Source organism: Hyla sarda, chromosome 7 (genome assembly GCF_029499605.1).
Source record: "Hyla sarda isolate aHylSar1 chromosome 7, aHylSar1.hap1, whole genome shotgun sequence".
Classification (NCBI taxonomy): Eukaryota; Metazoa; Chordata; class Amphibia; order Anura; family Hylidae; genus Hyla; species Hyla sarda.
Window position 1 is genome coordinate 34437071 of NC_079195.1, and position 6157 is coordinate 34443227.

Here is a 6157-nt window from a genome sequence, read left to right on the forward strand (position 1 = left end):
TGGAGTTTTTATATATATATATATGTCTGAGCTGCAGTTTTATATGTCTGATCTGCACGTATTTATGCCATTGTAGCAGGATGAGGAAGTTTTTCTCTTTTACAGCTTCTTTTCATCCTCTGACTTCACGTGTTTAGTGCTTTACTCCCCCATACAGGATTATCCATTGATGCACACTTTAGCTCCATAAAATCAAATTACTTTACTGTCTTTACAGTTTGAAGCAATATTTAACCTTGGTGGCAGGTTTGTGGAATTTATTGTTTTGTTTAGTACCCATTATATGAGGTTTCCCAACCAAATCCAAACCAGTTTCCTAGAGGCTGTCCGGGCATGCTGGGTATTGTAGTTTTGCAACAGCTGGAGGCACACTGTTTGAGAAACACTGCTTTAAGGGGTGCAGAGTAGAGCCCTGAATTGGGATCCCGCTGGACCCAATGAAAAACATGCAGGTGCAGGCGGGAATGAGGCTGCTGCGGGCAGGAGCAGGTGGTCAGGTGCAGCCTGCGGGTCCCACAAATTCTGCACACTCCACAAACTATAAGGCTAGGTTCAGACTACGGAATTTCCGCCTGCAATTCCCCTAAAATGTATAGTGTAGTGAATGGGTTTCCGTTCACAAATTCACACTTCGGAATTTGTGAAGCGGAATTTGTGAACGGAAAATCCGCTTGAAAATTTCCGCCTGAAGAATGGCGTTGCTCTTTCTTCAGGCGGAAATCCGCGCAGAACACACTGCAGTCTACTGGAGACTGCAGTGTCCACGCGGTCCTAGCGCTGACTGATTCAGTCAGCGCTGGCCGCACTTGGAATCTCCGGGCGGAAATTTTCTGCCCGGAGATTCCGTAGTCTGAACCTAGTCTTAAAATCTTGTGAGGGAGGAGTCTCTAAGTCCAACCCTCTCTCCCTAGGTGCCTGCTAGGCCATATGTGGAGAAGGAGTTTTAGGCATTGTCAGTATCTAGATTCCAGCTAAGCCATGGCTTTGCCAGTGATTCCAGTTCCACTTGCTTACTGTTACTGGATCGGTCACGGTCATCATAACCCTACGTGGCGCTACAGGAGTTTTCACCCAAGACTTTCTCCAGTCCATGCTAAGAATGCATTCATCTCTAAAATTCTGTTCCTTTTTCGAGAGGGAGAACCATCTAGTCAGAAGAGAGAAATGGCTGAGCAGGGACTCTTCTGCAAACACATAGCTCTTTGTGGATAGCGCTGCATGGCTATCACGTCACAATCATAGCATAAACCCTACGATTGGTGACCGTGAAGTAAAGTCTTCCCAAGTATTTCCACCTCGGTCAGCCAACCTGTGTAGGCGCCCTTTAGTAAAAAAAAAAAAAATCTTCTTATTGGAATGCATATACTTCACCCATAACAACACAAAAGGGCGAAAGCGTATCTGGAGACTTTTTGTCAGTATAACTGTTTACAAAGCAACTCTCGCTCCTAAAGTACCGTAACTTGCTGCCCTGTGCCATAAGAAGAACATGTTGTTTGGATTTTGCACAGGGGTACCCTAGACGACTACACCTTCTTTGTGGGCACCATAATGATGAAAGAGAGATAAATCCCCATAATAGCAAAAAAACTAACAAAAAATAAAAAAAAAAGTATACTAACTGTATTAGAAAAGAAGATACGGAGCACTCACTCTGCGACATTTGAACGAAGGTGATCGGCTGAAGATGATCTCAGTCCCGGGTGTCCATGGCGGGGAGTCGGCAGGTGTAACGAGGGGAGCCTCAGACGCCGGCCACGGACCGTATCACGCCCACTGGCGTGGGCGTGATACGGTCCGTGGCCGGCGTCTGAGGCTCCCCGCTATGGACACCCGGGACTGAGATCATCTTCAGCCGATCACCTTCGTTCAAATGTCGCAGAGCGAGTGCTCCGTATCTTCTTTTCTTTTACAGTTAGTATGTGCCATTGCCATTTTCCGACATACATTGAGCACCTCCAAACACGTTGGTTCACCTCTCACTCACACCTTCGGAATGGAAGCTATGTATCCACCTGCTAGTTGAATGCACTGAGGACATTCTGAAAAACCGTATCACTAGTGCCGTCCCCATTCATTCTCTTTAAGATTGGGGGGGGGGGGGGGGGGGAAGTACACTGGCATGTTTCAGATCGATATAAAAAGACCTGAGAGGCCTAAGGAGGAGGTTAAGCAGAAGGAAAGATTGGGCTATCAATGGGGGATGTTACCCATCATGTGAGTTTTACAAGTTAGGAAATGAGGAAGCAAAGCATCAAAGAACTTTCAGGGGATCAAAAGACAAAAACCAACTGCAGGGAAAATGGGTAAAATAGTTTCAGGGCGTGGACCTAAAGGAAATGTAGGACTGACCAGTATGGGAAAGACATTGGCCAACTCCTCCGCCATGCCTCTTCTCAGTTCTGTATGAGAGAAGTGTAGACCACAAGGATTCAGAGCCGTAATGGGAGCTAAGAGAGACTAAGAGATATTGAAAGGAATAAGTCCTGAATGTAGGAATAAAGGAATAAGTCCTGAATGTAGCAATAAAAGAATAAGTCCTGAATGTAGGAATAAAGGAATAAGTCCTGAATGTAGGAATAAAGGAATAAGTCCTGAACGTAGGAATAAAGAAATAAGTCCTGAACGTAGGAATAAAGGAATAAGTCCTGAATGTAGGAATAAAGGAATAAGTCCTGAACGTAGGAATAAAGAAATAAGTCCTGAACGTAGGAATAAAGGAATAAGTCCTGAATGTAGGAATAAAGGAATACGTCCTGATTGTAGGAATAAAGGAATAAGTCCTGAATGTAGGAATAAAGGAATAACTCCCGAATGTAGGAATAAAGGAATAAGTCCTGAATGTAGGAATAAAGGAATAAGTCCTGAATGTAGGAATAAAGGAATAAGTCCCGAATGTAGGAATAAAGGAGTAAGTCCTGAATGTAGGAAGAAAGGAATAAGTCCCGAATGTAGGAATAAAGGAATACGTCCTGAATGTAGGAATAAAGGAATAAGTCCTGAATGTAGGAATAAAGGAATAAGTCCTGAATGTAGGAATAAAGGAATAAGTCCTGAATGTAGGAAGAAAGGAATAAGTCCTGAATGTAGGAATAAAGGAATAAGTCCTGAATGTAGGAATAAAGGAATAAGTCCTGAATGTAGGAATAAAGGAATAAGTCCCGAATGTAGGAATAAAGGAATAAGTCCTGAATGTAGGAATAAAGGAATAAGTCCTGAATGTAGGAATAAAGGAATATGTCCTGAATGTAGGAATAAGTCCTGAATGTAGGAATAAAGGAATAAGTCCTGAATGTACGGCGTTTTGTTGAACGTTGACCGAAAGCTCCAAAGCACACAGTTAAAGGAGACAAGAAAAGTCATGCAATGAATGATAATAAGATTTGGTCTCCATTGGGGCGATATGTGATGACATATCTTTTTTTAACTGAACATTAAAGGGGTACATTAAAGGGGAACATTAAAGGGATGCTGCTCAGCATTTGGAACAAACTGTTCCGAACACTGGAGCCGGGAGCTCGTGACATCATAGCCCCGCTCTCTTGTGATGTCATGCCCCGCCCCTTCAATGCAAGTCTATGGGAGGGGGCGTGACAGTCGTCACGCCCCCTCCCATAGACTTACATTGAGGGGGCGGGGTGTGATGCCATGAGGGGGCGGGGCTATGATGTCACGAGCTTCCCGGCGCCGGCTCCAGCGTTCGGAACAGTTTGTTCCAATTGCAGAGCAGCGGGGTACCCCTTTAAGAAAGACTTTGCTGTCATGTACAGTGGGCCAGTCAAAAAAAAGTTTTGTTTCCAACCATTTGGAATTGGCACATGTTTTTTTTATTGTGTATTTACATATATTGTTTGTGTGTGATATGATAAATAAGATCACATTCTACATACATTGAGCCTGTGCAGATACTCACAGTCTCTCTGTCTTCAGTGATCCATCTTGCCCTGGATCAGACACTTCTTATAAATACAACAGAGGATCCGACAATATATTGAAAAGAGGAATTCACAGACCTGCTTCAAGTATTTCCAAGTAGCAATTCTTTTCAAATAGCGACACAGCAAATTTAATTAAATCAGAGTACGGACCCATTGCACCCACGTCCATAGCCAAGCCTGACGCAAGCGTTATGTCTCACAAAGCATGCTGCTACGCCTTTTTGACAGTAACTGCATGGAAAGATTGTGAACAGAGCTTTTTGTGGTCTTCACTTCTCACCTGGATGTTTTTTTTACATTGCGCCAATTTTTATCCTCTCATTGAAGTGTGTTATTTTGTGCACTTTATTAGGAGTGGATACTGCAGAGGGATCATTATCATTTTTAATGGACCTCTAGTGTCTGTTTTTAAGTGTAGCTCATTTTTGGTGTGTGGTGAACTAGTATGGGAGTTGTTGTTCCTTCAGTGTCCCCAGGGCTTCCTGCACTAGTTTCCCCATTGTAAATATCTTGTACTGTATAAAATGTGTTATCACTTTAAGAGTTATACCATGTGATATACCATGTGATTGTTACCCAGGAGGTACCAGTGACCAGGTGATCCCAGGGGTGACCTATGGGCTCCCTTCCCCATATAAGCCCTGGGTGGAGCTTCTCTCTCTTTTATACCAAGTCTTTGCAGCCACAGTCAAGTGCAAGTAAGCTAAACCTGAAGCATTGTTCGTTGTCAGTCGAATCAGTCTCTGTCAAACTGTCAAGCAACATGGTCTGCACTAAATTGTCCAGTCCCACTACAAGTCCCAGCAAGCCCTTAAGGTCTCTGAGTCACTGGTCACCTCCTTGGGCCCTGGCTGAACTGTATAGACTTTACCATCTGTCTACCCTCAGAAAAGCTACCATTGTTCGTAACTTGGCATCGGAGTCTTTATTTTGCCCCATGCCTAGCCCAGGATCCAGCGTTATACCTTAAGGTGGTTATAGGCTTAACCATGCCCTGGCATCACGAATTCAAGGGGTTAATGCCATCTGCCCCTAGGGTAACAACATCTGCCCTGCACCTCACACCCCGCCCCACAGGTGTATATAATAAAGCCTTACACTGAATTTCCTTATCAATCTGTGTGTACATTATTTATGTGTTCTTTGTGGTATACTGTCTATATATGAGATAGGCTGCAGCGTCATCACTGCTGGAATGTAAACTAGGAGCAGGGAGTTATAAGAACATCCGTGCTGGAGCAGCTGGGGATTGAATAGGCGAGTAATGGTTTGTTTTATTTTATTGCATTTTTGCACTCTTGAGCAATGTCCTGTAAAGACCTCACAGAAGAGCTTCTATAGAGCAATTTCCTAAAAAAAGTTCCTGCAAAAAAAAAGTGTCAGAACACACAGGGCATCATATCTTGCAGTATATGAGGAAGTTCAGCTGCAGGCCCATCAGAGTGCCCGTGCCAACCTCTGTCCACTGCTGAAAATGTGTGGTAGCCACGGGGTGTTAGTAAAAATACCTGATCATTTCGTGACGCCAGGGCACCGTTAACCTATACATGGTCTGAGGTTGGAGACAGCTTCTCCTGGGCCAGACACGGGGAGTAAATGAACACACTCACGTCAGGTTACGTATAACTGTCTGTACTGAGCTGGTGCCGATGGTAATACACATACAGCTGGCTTTAGGTGAGAGAGTGCAGGGTAACCCCTTGCTGGGACTTGTGGTGCTTTCACCAAACAGATTAATACTGACTTGTGAGATGGGTAGATGAATCCTGGTAGGTAGGGTCCTGTCAAGGTACTGAAGCCTTCTCCGTAGGGGCATGAACTTCCACCGTGCAAGTAATCCTTACAGAATGACCAGTTGAGATAAGATTTGAGCTAGACCTCTCCTCAGAGCACACGACACACAGCACACCTGAAGCACACTGTGACTCAACAGCAACTGAACTCTGGGTAACTCCTCTCCCCACTACTCTATATATACTTTAGGGGTTCCCATTGGCAGGCAGGGTCAAATGGGGTTCACTGCTCACTCAGTAACACACGATAACATATATACATATAACAATAATATAATTCATTCAGAAAAATATATTATTTTGCAATAGAATGTAAACATAATTAATATGACTATATGTCTCTAGTGGGCCCAAAACCTTGTGTTACCAAGCTGCCTGAAAGAGTCCAAAGCTACACGACAACTATTGGTGTGGGACACCACAAAT